This window comes from Carassius auratus, chromosome 20 (assembly GCF_003368295.1).
Source record: "Carassius auratus strain Wakin chromosome 20, ASM336829v1, whole genome shotgun sequence".
Taxonomy (NCBI): domain Eukaryota; kingdom Metazoa; phylum Chordata; class Actinopteri; order Cypriniformes; family Cyprinidae; genus Carassius; species Carassius auratus.
In genome coordinates, this window is record NC_039262.1 from 17,870,653 (window position 1) to 17,884,878 (window position 14,226).

The following is a 14,226-nucleotide window of genomic DNA, read 5'->3' on the forward strand; positions in this document are numbered from 1 at the left end:
TAGGGAAATTATGGCACAGAGATCCACATTGCGTTGAAGCAGAGGAACCAAAGTCAAGCTTTCAGGTTGGCATTGTATTTCCCTGTACACCTCTCCTCTTACATAGCTATAAAAAGTTCATCCCTGAACTGGACAGTTCATCTGATGCAGTTCTGTTGCTGGACTAGACAAAACCAGACCAGTCTCTGGTCTCCCTAGATGCTTTTAATCTATAGGTGAAATGTGCATTTTATTTGGGTTATCTGAGAGCCTTTAACTCCATCTTTCTCTTTACTTCCTATAATGGTACCTGATTAAAACAAAGAAAACTACACCGTTATCAGATTGGCAGTGTGCACAGACACTAACACAAACACAGTCTGTGTCCAGGACAGCATGTTTTGTTGTTCCACTGTGTAAAGAGATGGATTCAGTCTTTCATCTAGCCCTAGAATCCCAAACTGTTTGATCCATTTGTAAAATAACATTGTCTTAAAACAACATTCACTAACAAGCAGCTCCGGAGAATTTAATCAAAGAACAGTCAAGCGGAAAACCTCAAAAGACACGTAATACGCTGGGAAATAAAGATGGGAATCCTCAGGAATCACGCTCATTTTCATTATGCATCCACTTAATTTTTTTACTCTTTTTGGAGTCAACATTCAGTTGAATAATAGTCTGAAGTTGGCGTGTTGCGAAGATAACATCACAAAACTCTTATTCATAAGCACAGAACATATTTAGGACAATTTATAATAAGCAATCCTCTTTCCTCAATGGCCTCCATCTTGGATGTTGCTTTCTTCAATAAGGATACTATACATACAATCCTGCCTTTAGGCTAAATCAAGGTATAATTAAAATGCATATTTTGGAAAAATTTTCATGCATGTTATGACTCGAAGGAATAGTTTACCCAAAAAAAAGTGTTGAAAATGTTCTTCTGACCCTCGGGCCAGCCGAGATGTAGATGACTTTGTTTCATCAACAAAACAGATTTTTTTAAAAAGGTAGCATTACATCACAAGTTCACCAATCAATCCTCTGCAGTGAATGGGTGCCGTCAGAATGAGAGTCCAAACAGCTGATAAAAACATCCCCATAATTCATGAGTAATCCACAACATTCCAGTCTTTAAATTAATGTCTTTTGAAGTGAAAAGTAAAAGTGAAGTGTGGCCATGTATGGTGACCCATACCCGGAATTAGTGCATATTAGTGCATTTAACCCATCCGAGTGCATGAACACAGTGGTGAACACATACCTGGAGCAGTGGGCAGCTATATTGTTTCAGCGCTTGAGTTTTATCATCTATTTGGTATCTCATTCTGACAGCACCCATTCACTGCAGAGAATCCATGTACAGTAAATGATGTAATGCTGAATTTCTCCAGATCTGTTCTTATGAAGAAAAAAGTAATAGTTGATGGCCTGAGGTTGAGTAAATTTCAGCCAATATAAATTTTTGGGCAAACTATTCTGTTGTTATTTCTGATAACTCATGTTTTAGAGCAGATCGAATGGAATGGAGTTGATGGCCTGAGGTTGAGTAAATTTCAGCCAATATAAATTTTTGGGCAAACTATTCTGTTGTTATTTCTGATAACTCATGTTTTAGAGCAGATCGAACTCATTTAATCTTAAAATGGATTTGGCATTCACAGTGGATGTGTGCTAGATAGATATTAATGCAGTGAGAAGGAAGCATTGGTCTATTTGATAAGCCAAAACATCACTACCATCTGTTTCCATTATGGCAGCTGGATGTGGAATTCGTGTAAAGTTCAGTTTTACAGTAACACCATCTGGAAGAGTGAACAAATGTAACCATAAGAGAGCTTGTTTATTGTCCTATCTAGTTAAGCAATTTCCAATGAACTTCTTCCAGTGAATGTGGTGTTTGTTACACAGAAAAGGAGTAAATGCCAGGAAGCCTGGACATAGAGAGAAAACAAAGAAGGAAGTATGACCTTAATCATATATAACATAAAAGAGACAGTTTTTCATATTGGGAAGATGCATACAATGTAGGTGGTTGTGGTTTTTGGCTGTAATCCCATTACACGAGAATTCTGGCTTTTTTTATTGAGAGCTTTGATTAGTATTAATACTTAGTACTTTTATTAAGCAAATATGCATTAAATTGATCAAAAGTGAGAAAAGGATTTACATTGATTTAAATAAATGCTGAGCCTTTAAACTTGTAAATATTTAGCAGCACAACTGTTTTCAACACTGATAATAATAAGAAATGTTTTCTGAGCAGCAAATTAGCAAAATATAATGATTTTTTGAAAGATTGTGTAACACTGAGTTTACATTAAATACATTTAAAAAGTGTTAATATTTTCTGAATATAGTCATAGTTGTTATTTGTGAATGTTGTTATTTGACTTCACTGTTCTCTTCCCTTTCTCTCAAACCATCTCCATTCTAGACCAGCCCTGCTGAATCATGCTAAATGAAGATGAAACCGTGCTGGACTGCTGTGTTTGTGTGTGAAAGTGCAGCTGTGTAGGTAATACTAGGTCAGCTGGACCTCTCAGTGCCCTGGTTTGGGATGTTTGTGTGTATTTCCTCAGGTGTTTTCCTGCTTTGATGCTTGATGGAAGGCTCTTTATAACATCAGTAAACTTACTGAGCATCAATTCAGCCTGTGAATCCACAAAGATGTCATTTTCCTGCAACTGTTTCATGACAATTGCAGTTTCCATGCAATTCTGTTCCCGCATATGACAAAGTGCGCAGTCGACAAGGTTAAGGAGAAGAAACAGAATCTCTCAAGTGAGCACGGCCAACAAATCGTGAGTAATGGGAACCACATGTATGACATTTTGATTTAAGTGGTAATACATGAGAAAACTAAAGCTTCATCTTTTCCTGCAGGCTCTGTGTAACTCTAGCTCTCCATGGCTACTCTTCGGGCAGGAGGGGAGAAGATGTGAGGGGTGTGATGAGGTCAATCCCCTGGTGCCTGATAGTGAAACTGAAAAATCATGGAGAAAATATGGACTTATGGCACACACTACAGCATTTCCTGTACAGTCTCTGGAGTATTGAGGTACAACACAATGAAAAATGTATTACTTATTTACTTATTATATTAAACTTATTTTTTCCTTAAAAATATTTATCCATATCATAACATTTTATTAGACTTTAGATGTCATAGAAAGTCATGAAAAGGGCAAACATTCAATTTCTGTAATCATTTGCATGTATTTATTTTTTATTTACAGAACAATGTGTAAAACTTTTGCAAAGAGTATGTCAGTATACATGTGTGCCATTTAGTGGGCATCTGTGCCATAGTTATAGTATGAGTGTGAAAGCATTATTACTATATTTCAATTATTTAAGTAGTAATAATGCAACACTTTGCATCAACACTTTGACAACTTCTAATGAAATCATGTTTCATTGAGTTAGAGGACTGTAATAATTAAGAACTTAATCATTTGTAGCATAAAACATAATTTTGCTATATTAATGGGTCTGTGGGCCTGGAACCAATTAATCTTATCTTTTTATTTTAGATAATCAACAGCTAGCAAAAACCATCTCAAATCTCATTATATATGTTAAATATAACTTACTTGGCATGTAAATATAATGTAGAAGCAAGATATTACTTGCCTTTGGCTTTAGGGAAGTCATTGCTCATAGAGTCGAAAGTGTTTACCTTTTTGTGGTCTACTCTTCTGCACAATGGTAACCACAAGTACTTCAATAGCAGAAACTTCTTAAAATGTCAAACGCAACAGCAATAAACATTTTCAATAAAAAAAATAACAATTGTAATATTTATACCACTCATCTGGTCCTATGCAAATCATGCAGAGAAGTACAAATTTACAGTCCAGTTTCCAAAGCTAACAAGATTATTTTATCAAGTTAACTTAATAAAAAAAAACTTAAGAGCTACAGTACTGCCTGCTACAGCATTTTTCTGTGTGTCCGTCTTCAGTGTCTCTTGCTTGTGTTAACACCCGTTAACAGACTTCATATTATCACATAAATGACATTGTGCACATCCAGAACAGAGAGTTGCAATAAGGCAAAGGCCAAAGTATTCTTCGTCGGTCCGCGCACCGTCGGCATTACGTTATTTTCATCATCAAGAAGGCTCGTGCAAAGCCGCGCACCCCGTGGTTCTGCACATATGAGCTGATCCGTCTGTGCTCATCTGCGGTGGAGTATACTTTTGAAAGCTGTGGGGACGTGGCTGTGCACGAGACGGAAAGGAACACTGAATGTGAAGTGTACCTGAGCCTTAAGTTCGGTCATCCTACACACATATGACTGACGGCCCGCTTGCAATAACAGGAGGAGGAGGGGTCAGTGTTACTCAGCCTGAGGGACTCATACTCTTTCAGTCATTGAGGAGACATGGAAAACAGTGCATACCGCAGGAACGGTATAATGGAAATATTAGAGGTTTTGAAACCGTGACATTTTCAAACCGCGGTATACCTTGAAACCGGTAATCTTTAAGTTCGCAAGGTTTGTGGAATTAAATGTTCATTAGTCATTCAAATATTCGTTTAAATTATATAAATGTGTATTTGCTTAATGCTGACGGCAAACGGGAAAGTATTATATTGTTTGCCTTTCTATTACTAATAGGCCTAATATAAAATCAATTGTTATAATACTTTCGGTATACATAAATTCCTTTGTTTAACAATTCTATCTGATTATTAGACAGACTTCTATCCGTATTAAACAGAACTGATAACAACGACAGCAAACAAGAGAGAGTGTGAGCACTGTGTGCACTCAGGTGCTGCCGCTCTCAGCACCGTCAAAATAAAAGTCGTGCCTCAATCACAAAAACGTATATATATAAACTAGAATTTCAAATGCTTAAAAATCATTTAATTAATAGATAAATAAAAACTCTGTTTTTGTGAATGTAGCAGTAAGAAATTACTCATCATCCAGTTTTTTATATTGACTATGCATTCCGTTAGTTTTTCCAATTTGTTATGTTTTGCCAGGGCACAAAGAAATATAGAGCTAAGTTTCATTAGCATAACAGTGAAAGCTAACACTGTTTTTTGATGATATCTCCCAAGGGTAACATGTAAAAAAGTAACGGCCCTAGTACTGAGCCTTGAGGTACTCCATACTGCACTTGTGATCGATATGATACCTCTTCATTCACTGCTACAAACTGATGGCAGTCAGATAAATACGATTTAAACCGTGCTAATGAATTTCCACTAATGCCAACAAAGTTTACTAGTCTATTAAAAAAACGTTGTGGTCAATGGTGTCGAACATAGCGCGAACGTAAAATCCAGTAGCACTAATAGAGAGATACAACCATGATGAAATAATAAGAGCAGGTAATTTGTAACTCTAATGAGACCAGTCTCAGTACTATACAGTCTAAATTCTGACTGAAAATTCTCACAGATAACATTTTTTCTCTAAGGACGAATATAATTGTGAGGATACTACCTTTTCTGGTATTTTTCTGGTATTCCTTGGGGTCAAGTTGTGTTTTTTTTAAATGAGAGGCTTAATAACAGCCAGTTTGAAAGGTTTTGTGGACATATTCTAATGACAATGACAAATTAATAACAGAGGAGGATCTATGACTTTTGGAAGCACCTCTTTTTGGAGCTTAGATGGAATAGGGTGTAACTTACATGTTGTTGGTTTAGATGATTTAACAAATATATAAAATTCCTCTATAGTGGAGAATTAGTGGAATTCTTCTCCAGGGGATCGATAGCGCACTAATCTGATGCTAATGTAATGATCCTAAGTGAGTGTTTTCCCCATAAATACACCCTATAAAACATCTTGCTACCAGAGAATTGTGGTTAGGCACATTTCAGTGTTGGTCTGTGGCCTCTGGTCTTGTAAAATAAACATTTGATCTGAAAAGCTAGTTACTGCAGGCTTTTGATGGCTATTTAATGCTCTGCGTTGTGACTCTGGGTATGAGGTGAGTAAACTGGCTTCCCCTCTGGTTCACAGAGAGTGTATTTCTGTGGGAGCCAATAAACTTACACCACAGTTCATTACTCAACATTAATCTAGTAATAATGTCATAATTCTAAGAATATGTCCTGATGACATCTGTCTTATTTATTTCTCATAGATATTTTATCTAGGCCAGGTGTGCTTCATTCTGAACAAATCTAAACAGTTGCAGATAATTTTATTTGTGACGGGAAACACTCTCAGTCTGGTCCTATGTAGGGAACTACAAAATTACTATCCAATTCCCAAAGCTAACAAGATCATTTTATCAAGTTAACTTTAAAAAGAAAAATAATAATAATAAAATAAAATAAATAAATAAATGCATAAATTTGAGTTGACATCAAATGCAGTATTAAGTTAATTTAATGATCAACATTATTATGTCAACAGAACTCATCAAAATAATGTTGCAACTTGAGGTTTAATAAAAAGTTAAAATTCTTGAATTTTAAACTTGGGTAACACTTTAGAATAAGGTTCCATTAGTTAATGTTAGTTACTGTATTAATTAACATGAACAAACAATGAATAATACTGTGGCGAGTGGGGCGGGGCCGAGAGGCGTGGGAACGAGGAGTGAGGCCAGGTGTAGTGATTGGAGATGAGCTACACCTGAGCCCCACCGCTAGTATCGAGTCCCACGTAGGAGATGGAAGGATATAAAACTGGAGTGACGACCGTGAAGGACGAGAGAGGACCAGGCCTGGGACATTATTTTATGTTTTGGCTTTTATTTGTGCGCATCAGTCGTCCGTGAGGGGCTGGTGCGCCGTTTTGTATTTATTTATGAATTATTAAAGTGCTTTTTGATTGTGCGCCGGTTCCCGTCTCCTTCTTCCCGATGAGTATGGAGTGAATATCGTTACAAATACATTTATTACTGTATTTATTCATCTTCGTTAATGTTAGTTAATGAAAATACAGTTATTCATTGTTAGTTCATGGTAATTCACAGTGCATTAACTAATGTTAACAAGCACAACTTTTGATTTAAATAATGCATTAGTAAATGTTGAAATTAACATGAACTAAGACTTATAAATGCTGTAGAAGGATTGTTCTTGCTTAGTTCATGCTAACGAAAGTAGTTAACTAACATTAACTAATGGAACCTTAATCTAAAGTGTTACCTAAACTGGTTATAATGCATTTACTTAAGTTGTAGTAACAAGTACAATTAATTATTATTATTATTTTTTTTTATTTTATTTATTTTATTTTTTTTGCTGTGTATTTTCCTCGTTCATAAATGTCATTAGCTGTATATTTTGTGATTTGTGCATGTAATGTTTATGAGAGAGGTGAACATGCAAGTCTATACAGAAACCAAACAATAAAGATGCTAATATTTCTTTTATTATTATTATGTGCTCATTATTGCTTTGCCTTTTATTACAGATAATTTGATATGTACTGAGTATTTACATTTTTTGTTTGAAACAAGCATTTCAAATGCTTAAAAGCATTTGATTAATAAATAAATGAAACCTGTTTGTAGTTTTTTTTTTTTTTTTTTTTTTTTTTAATTTAGCAGTAAAAAAAAAAAAGCATTCCGTTAGTTTTTCAAATTGGTATGTTTATCTGGGCCACAAAGAAATATAGAGCTAAGTGTCATCAGTATAACAGTGAAAGCTAACACCATGTTTCCTGAAGATATCTCCCACAGGTAACATGTAAAGTGTGAAAAGTAACGGCCCTAGTACTGAGCCTTGTGGTACTCCATTCTGCACTTTTGATAGATATGATACCTATTCATTTACTGCTACGAACTGATGGCAGTCAGATAAGTACAATTTAAACTATGCTAATGCATTTCCACTAATGCATTAGCAAAGTTTTCTAGTCTATTAAAAAAAAAAATTGTGGTCAAGTGTTGAACGAACCGCTAAGATCCAGTAGCACTAATTACAACCATACAACCATGATCAGATAATAAGAGCAGGTCATTTGTAACTAATGAGAGCAGTCTCAGTACTATGATATGGTCTAAATTCTGACTGGAAATCCCCACAGATATAATTTTTCTCCAAGAAGGAATATAATTGTGAGGATACTACCTTTTTTTAGTATCTTTGGCAGAAAAATGAGATTTGAGATCGGTTCAAATTGTGGGTTTTTTAATGGGTTTTCTAACATACATGTTGTTGGTTTAGATCAGTGTTTCCCAACCTTTTTTGAGTTGCGGCACCCTTTGGAAATTTTAACAAATTTATGGCACCGTACAAAATAAATTTTGTCACAATGTTTGAATTTTCTAACTTTGAAACTATACATTGAAAGTAAAGATTTTTGCTACAGCTGGAAATAACTGCAGAAAATAATGTCATACAGATGTTTTTCATATTATATTATTTTATTTTATTTAATTTTTTGTCCATGGTGGCACAAATTTTACTCACTCAGTGTATTTTTTATTTTAAAGTGGGGCAATTTTGTTGCAGTAGCGCTTGATTTCAAACTTTGACGTGAATAAAAAATTACAATAACCAGTCAGTAATAAAATAAGAACAAATAAAGAAACTAATAATGATAGCAAAAATTAAAAAAAATAACGACAGCCCTAGAAATGAAATAAATTGCGTTTTATTTTTTCAGGTTTAAGAGTAGTAGGGCTATTAAGAGATTTAGTTGTTGTATGTTTTTTACCAATTATCCAAATAATGTTTAGTCCTAGAAAACTATTATTAGCAGAACACGAGAGCATAACGTGATTAACAGATCAATAAATAAGAGTGTTAGCAGATTTGCCCATATACCACACATCATGTTACAACACATACATCGATTTTTGAGTGGAGTTTGCTATTCCGATGAGCATGAACAATATATAAGTGGAGCGACTAAGTGGTGTGCACGTGCATATAGAGGGATAATACACAGAGCATCACACCACATGAAAGTAAAACCTGAGCGGTGAACTAATATTCGGCAGTCGGAATTTCAGTGCATCTCTAATTATAGGCGACATCAGAAATGGGTATTATGTAATAGATGTATTTTTGAACATTTTAGCAAATTAAAAATATTAAAAAGGGATTTTTTTCATGGCAACACTGGTTTGGATGATTTAACAAGTTTATAACATTATTCCTCTCCTATAGTGGAGAATAAGTGTTATTCTTCCTCAGGGGATTGATAGCGCACTATCTGATGCTAATGTAATGATCCTAAGTGAGTGTTTTCCTCATAACTCCACCCTATAAAACGTCTTGCTTCCAGAGAATTGTATTTAGCCACATTTCATTGTTGGTTTGTGGCCCCTGGTCTTGTAAAATAAATATTTGATCAGTTACTGCAGGCCTTTGATGGCTATGTAATGCTCCGCGCTGTGACTGCTGTGAGGTGAGGAAACTGGCTTCCCCTCTGGTTCACAGAGAGTGTATTTCTGTGGGAGCGAATAAACTTACACCACAGTTCATTACTCAACATTAATCTAATAATAATGTCGTAATTCTAAGAATATGTCCTGATGACATCTGTCTTATTTATTTCTCATAGATATTCTATCTAGGCCAGGTGCGCCTCATTCTGAATACATCTAAAGAGTTGAAGAGAATTTTATTTTTGATGGGAAACACGTTAAACACAAAGCATTCATCAAATATCAAATGTCAAGGTGGCACTTCTGTTAAACAGTCACAGTCTGTTTAATGTTGCTTGGAGGTGGCATGAAAGCATTTACATAACAAATACAATTGTATAATGGTATACACCAGCCATAATTTAGTTTTTATATGGCATTTTGCCTTTATACTTAATTTTGAGCAGGCAAAGGCCAGCCTTAACTTAGCTGTGTAAAGATGACTAAATATTTAACTCCTACAAAGTTCATTGCTTGTGTTTATTACAACAGCACTGTATGAAAGGGAAAGTGTTTTTGTTGTTGTTGTTGTTGTTTTAATCCCAATATGCCTCTTCTTCTTTCTCTTCATGCCCTATGATTACAACGACAATGATGGACTGTTGTTAATTCAGCACACATTGCAGTTTAATGATTGTTTGTGGAACCAATACTCTTAGTTGGAGATATACAAAATATTGTAGATATGTTACAGTTTAGGCCTTTTTCTCCTTTTACCTAGGAAACTGCTTTTTAGGTCAAGAAGGTTATGACCAGAAGCCAGTTTTCTTGGAAGAGTAAAGCCCACAGCACAACAGAATTCCATCCTTAGGGATTTCGGGAAGCAGCACAGCAGACCTGGATAGCCTGGGAAATGGGAGGAGGGAGGCAATGGGAGGTCTTATCCAAGAACTTTCTTAACAACTCAGTTTGAAACCCTAAGGGATGTATGTGAGAAATTATCAACAGGCACTGAATCATCTCATATTGCAAAAGACCATTGTTGGGTCTCATATTTGGAAATTTTGTGACTTTCAAAGTCCTTTTCTCAAGAGTTTTTATTTTCATTTGTATTACCATCAACTGCATCTATTTGTATCTTTGTATAAATTGATAAATTAAATCTGACAATAGCTTTGGCGTCTTCCAAAGATGCAAATTTAACTAATGTGCAAAACTGGAATATCGCATAAAACATTTGCAAATGTAGCAACATTTCCATACAACAAGAGAGAACAAAATTGTCACTTCCTGATAAACTGGCACTAAATATCACTAGGAAAGGTAGGAGAATGTAATAATTTTCATATATGTGATCCTGGACCACGGTGAATTTTTTTAAACTGAGAGGTGGATGCCTGCAGTCATAGAAGACAATTATATAAAAATACTTTGCTCAGGCATTTCAGAATGACCAAAACTACCTTTTAGATACTGCGCAACAAGATCAGAACATTTTTTCTTACCGGATAAAAAGCTTATCATACTTAATTGCGCGTATAAATTTTTTTAATGCTCATTTTTTCAAATTTATGCACATTTTGGTGTTTCCATCCAGCATTTTTTTTAATACAGTATTCCAAATGCGCATACAAATACATGTATGTCAACCATACAATTGCTATTCTTTTCATTTTTCATTCATCAAAGAAAAAAAGTGTAGCTGCCACACAAAAAAATATCAAGCAGCACACGATTTAAACTGATCATAATTAAAGCTGCGGTAGGTAACTTTTGACGCTCTAGCGGTTAATAAACAGAACTGCTTGCGTCTTGCGGAAGAACATCGTAGCCGGAACTACTTCTCTCTGTTTATGTCAATGAAGAATCACAAAGGTACTGGGTTACTCCGCCGCGGTACGCCTGAAGCAATCTAAAATAGTCCAAATATAAACACTTATTATAGGTGCACCCTAGTGATTCAGGACAAGCTAAAAACACAGTTTAAAATGGATTCATGGTGTACTCGCTTATTATATACATTTTTCTACATTTTGAACACAAACAAAGTTACGGACCGCAGCTATGATTGGTTGTTTCACTGGGAGGAGCCAGAGGAGCTTGATTTTTTTCCACAGATTATCTGTCTAATGTTCTACTGTCAGGACATAATGACAGGTTTAACAAATATGTAAAAAATATATTTTTACAAAAGTTACCTACTGCAACTTTAAAAAAAAATTCTTAAGAACTATATCAGCATGTTAGTTTAGCTTTTTCACCACTCAAATTTATTTAAAAATATATTTATATAATATAATTTTAGTATAATATAATTTCAAAATATATTCAGATACAAAGTGGATTTATTTGTAGAAATATTTAACAGTATTACCATTTTCACGGTATTGTTGATTAAATAAATGCTGGAAAAATAACTAGGCCCACCACTGTTCCACTGGGATTGAAACTGTTCCACCACTAAGGGAAGTTTTGCCATGGTAAGTCAAATCATGTTAGTTTGATTTAGTTTGAAGGTCAGTTATATTTGTGTTTATGTCAGTATGTGTTTGTGTATGTGCAGGCATTTTTTTTTTGCGTTTGCTGTATTTTCAACATTCCCCCCATAACTCACTTAGAAACTGACTTACTTTGTTCTTAAAGTACATGATACAGATTTGCCCTCCTGTTTGCCTTCCTTCACTCTAATATAACCACATTACTGGAATATTCTTTCAAATATTTGTATGTATTTGACACTGATATTCTTAAGTCTTTGATTCTTCTCCCATTACATTACATACACACATGCTTTTGTGAACACACACGGCACCAGGGTGTGGATTGGCTGTCATGAGTCACATATTATTGTCTTTGATCTCAGGACTTTGGTCTCATCCCTTAATCAAGCCAAGAGTGAGCGAGAAAGAGAGATGGAAGAGGAGATGTGAATGGAGAGACGGCCTGCTTTTACATCTGGCTGAACACCAGGTTAGATCAGCTCCATTTGTACACCCTTCCCTGCCTAAAACAAGCTGATCTTTCTGAACATCTTTCAAGGATTTAAATTACAATTTCTGTGTGTACAATTTCCCAACTGTGTGTACCGATATCTTTTTAACTTTATAATGTTGAGACTTCCTTGTTCTCTATATATGATGTGGTGAGGTCTGGGACACAGTCTTCTGGTGCCACATTTAGTTCATAAAACTTTTTTGCATCATTTTATCATAGACGTCTCTGCGATCATGCAAAGTGCACGTTATATTGGGCACTGCATGATTTATACTCTAGGGTAAGTTGTTTGTATGTGTGTGTGTGTGTGTTTATGTGTGCCACTTTGCTCCTCACTGTTTCACATTACCTAAATCAGCAAATAAAACCTGAACTTGTCAGAGGCACACAAATCAACCACATGTATGATAAAGTCATCCAACCCATAGCTGGTGAGCGGCCCCTTCTAACACAGTTTTCCTGGTAGACCTTCATTCAGCCAGACACAGTGAAACTGAACTGCGCTGGCACTGAGGCCGAAACCAGATACTGCTCAGACCTCTCAATCCCAGCTACATGCCTGTAGTTACATAAAGTATATACTATTTTTTGAACACATGAACACATTTAAGAAAGAATGTATCTCGGCCCTTATCAAAAGGGGTGGAAAATTAATCAATATTATTATAATAATTATATGTAATTATTTCAATATTTTCTTTTGAATACGTTTTTGTTTGAAATTAAAAACCTTTTTATTTATTTACTTATTTAAATTATAACTATTTTTTTTTTATGAATGTGAGCACATTAGAGAGAGAATTTACATCTAGACCCTTGACAAAATATATGAAAAAAAAGGGTCTGAACATTGTCAGAATATCTACTTAATTATGAAATGATGCCGTAGTTGGCACAAAAAGGAAATTAACAGTTTAAATATTGTCATATTAGTAAATATTGTCAAATTATGTATTCATCTATATAAACGTTATCATAATTTAAATATTCAAATATGTTTTTGAAATGTTACGTTTTTATATAAAATATAAAAAGGTATTGGGGGTCTGAATATTGTCTAATTGTCTATATTTATGTATTTTTCTGTGGAAATTCTTTCATAAATTGAAAAATGCATGACATTTCATCTTAAATGTAAATTTATACCATATGTGTGTGTGTGTGTGTGTGTATTAATAAATAAAAAAAAATAGCCTGCTGCACCAGATTGTATTTTTTATTATTTTACTGCCCGTGACAACATCAGCTCTGTGTTTTGACATAATCAATATCATCAATATTAAAATCAGTGTTGGTTGTGGTGGTAAATCAGAAATCAAGATTAAATCGAAATATTTGGATGCTCAATTGTGATCCGCTCTGAAGCGACTCCTGATGGGAATTCTGGGAAATTTCAGTGTGCAGTATCCCACCAACTGTGACCTAAAGTTTATTGTAGAGGATCATGTTGTCGTATATTATTACGTATATCATATATGATTACACCCCATGCCCTGTGTTATATCAACGTTACAGTTTGCTTGACTTGCCAAGGTTTGCAGTAACAGGTTCTGTGTAAACCATCCATTGCCTGGTTAGAGAAATGACTTCCAGATGCCTTCACTGCAAAGATAAAGTACCTGCATGTTGGTCAAATCAGACAGATGCTCAGGGCGTTTATAAGTATTCTCCTCTCATATGGGCTCATATGCATAAGTAAACAACGTGGGCAGTTTGTTAATGTGGGAACAGAGCAGAGCCTTAATGGGTCATTGAACAGCCATGGCTTCGTCTCTGAAGACCTGATTTACACCTCCTCATATAGAGAGCTGGAGTGAATGAAATGTGCACTGAGAGGGCAGCTTGTGTCTTCCCTGTGAGATGTTTGCAGTGGTGTCTGTTGTGTCAGGAGATTTACAGGCAGCTCTGTGTTTGTAAGCACCACAAAACCACATAAAACACAGTGAGCT

The 14,226-nt window shown here is 35.1% G+C and overlaps 1 long non-coding RNA gene across 4 annotated transcripts in view; it reads left to right on the forward strand.

The window, feature by feature from the left end:
• Positions 1–13,418, forward strand: part of LOC113121077 (uncharacterized) — a 40,218-nt gene extending 26,800 nt beyond the window's left edge. For 3 of the 4 annotated variants that reach the window (XR_003294669.1, XR_003294668.1, XR_003294670.1), the window contains 3 exons: positions 2,420–2,786; positions 2,869–3,043; positions 10,065–11,005. This is a non-coding gene — a long non-coding RNA (uncharacterized LOC113121077). Of the gene's footprint in view, positions 1–2,419; positions 2,787–2,868; positions 3,044–10,064; positions 11,006–12,146 lie in introns of those variants that run through there. The other variant, XR_003294671.1, reaches the window with a different exon arrangement.
• The last annotated feature ends 808 nt before the right edge of the window (positions 13,419–14,226 follow it).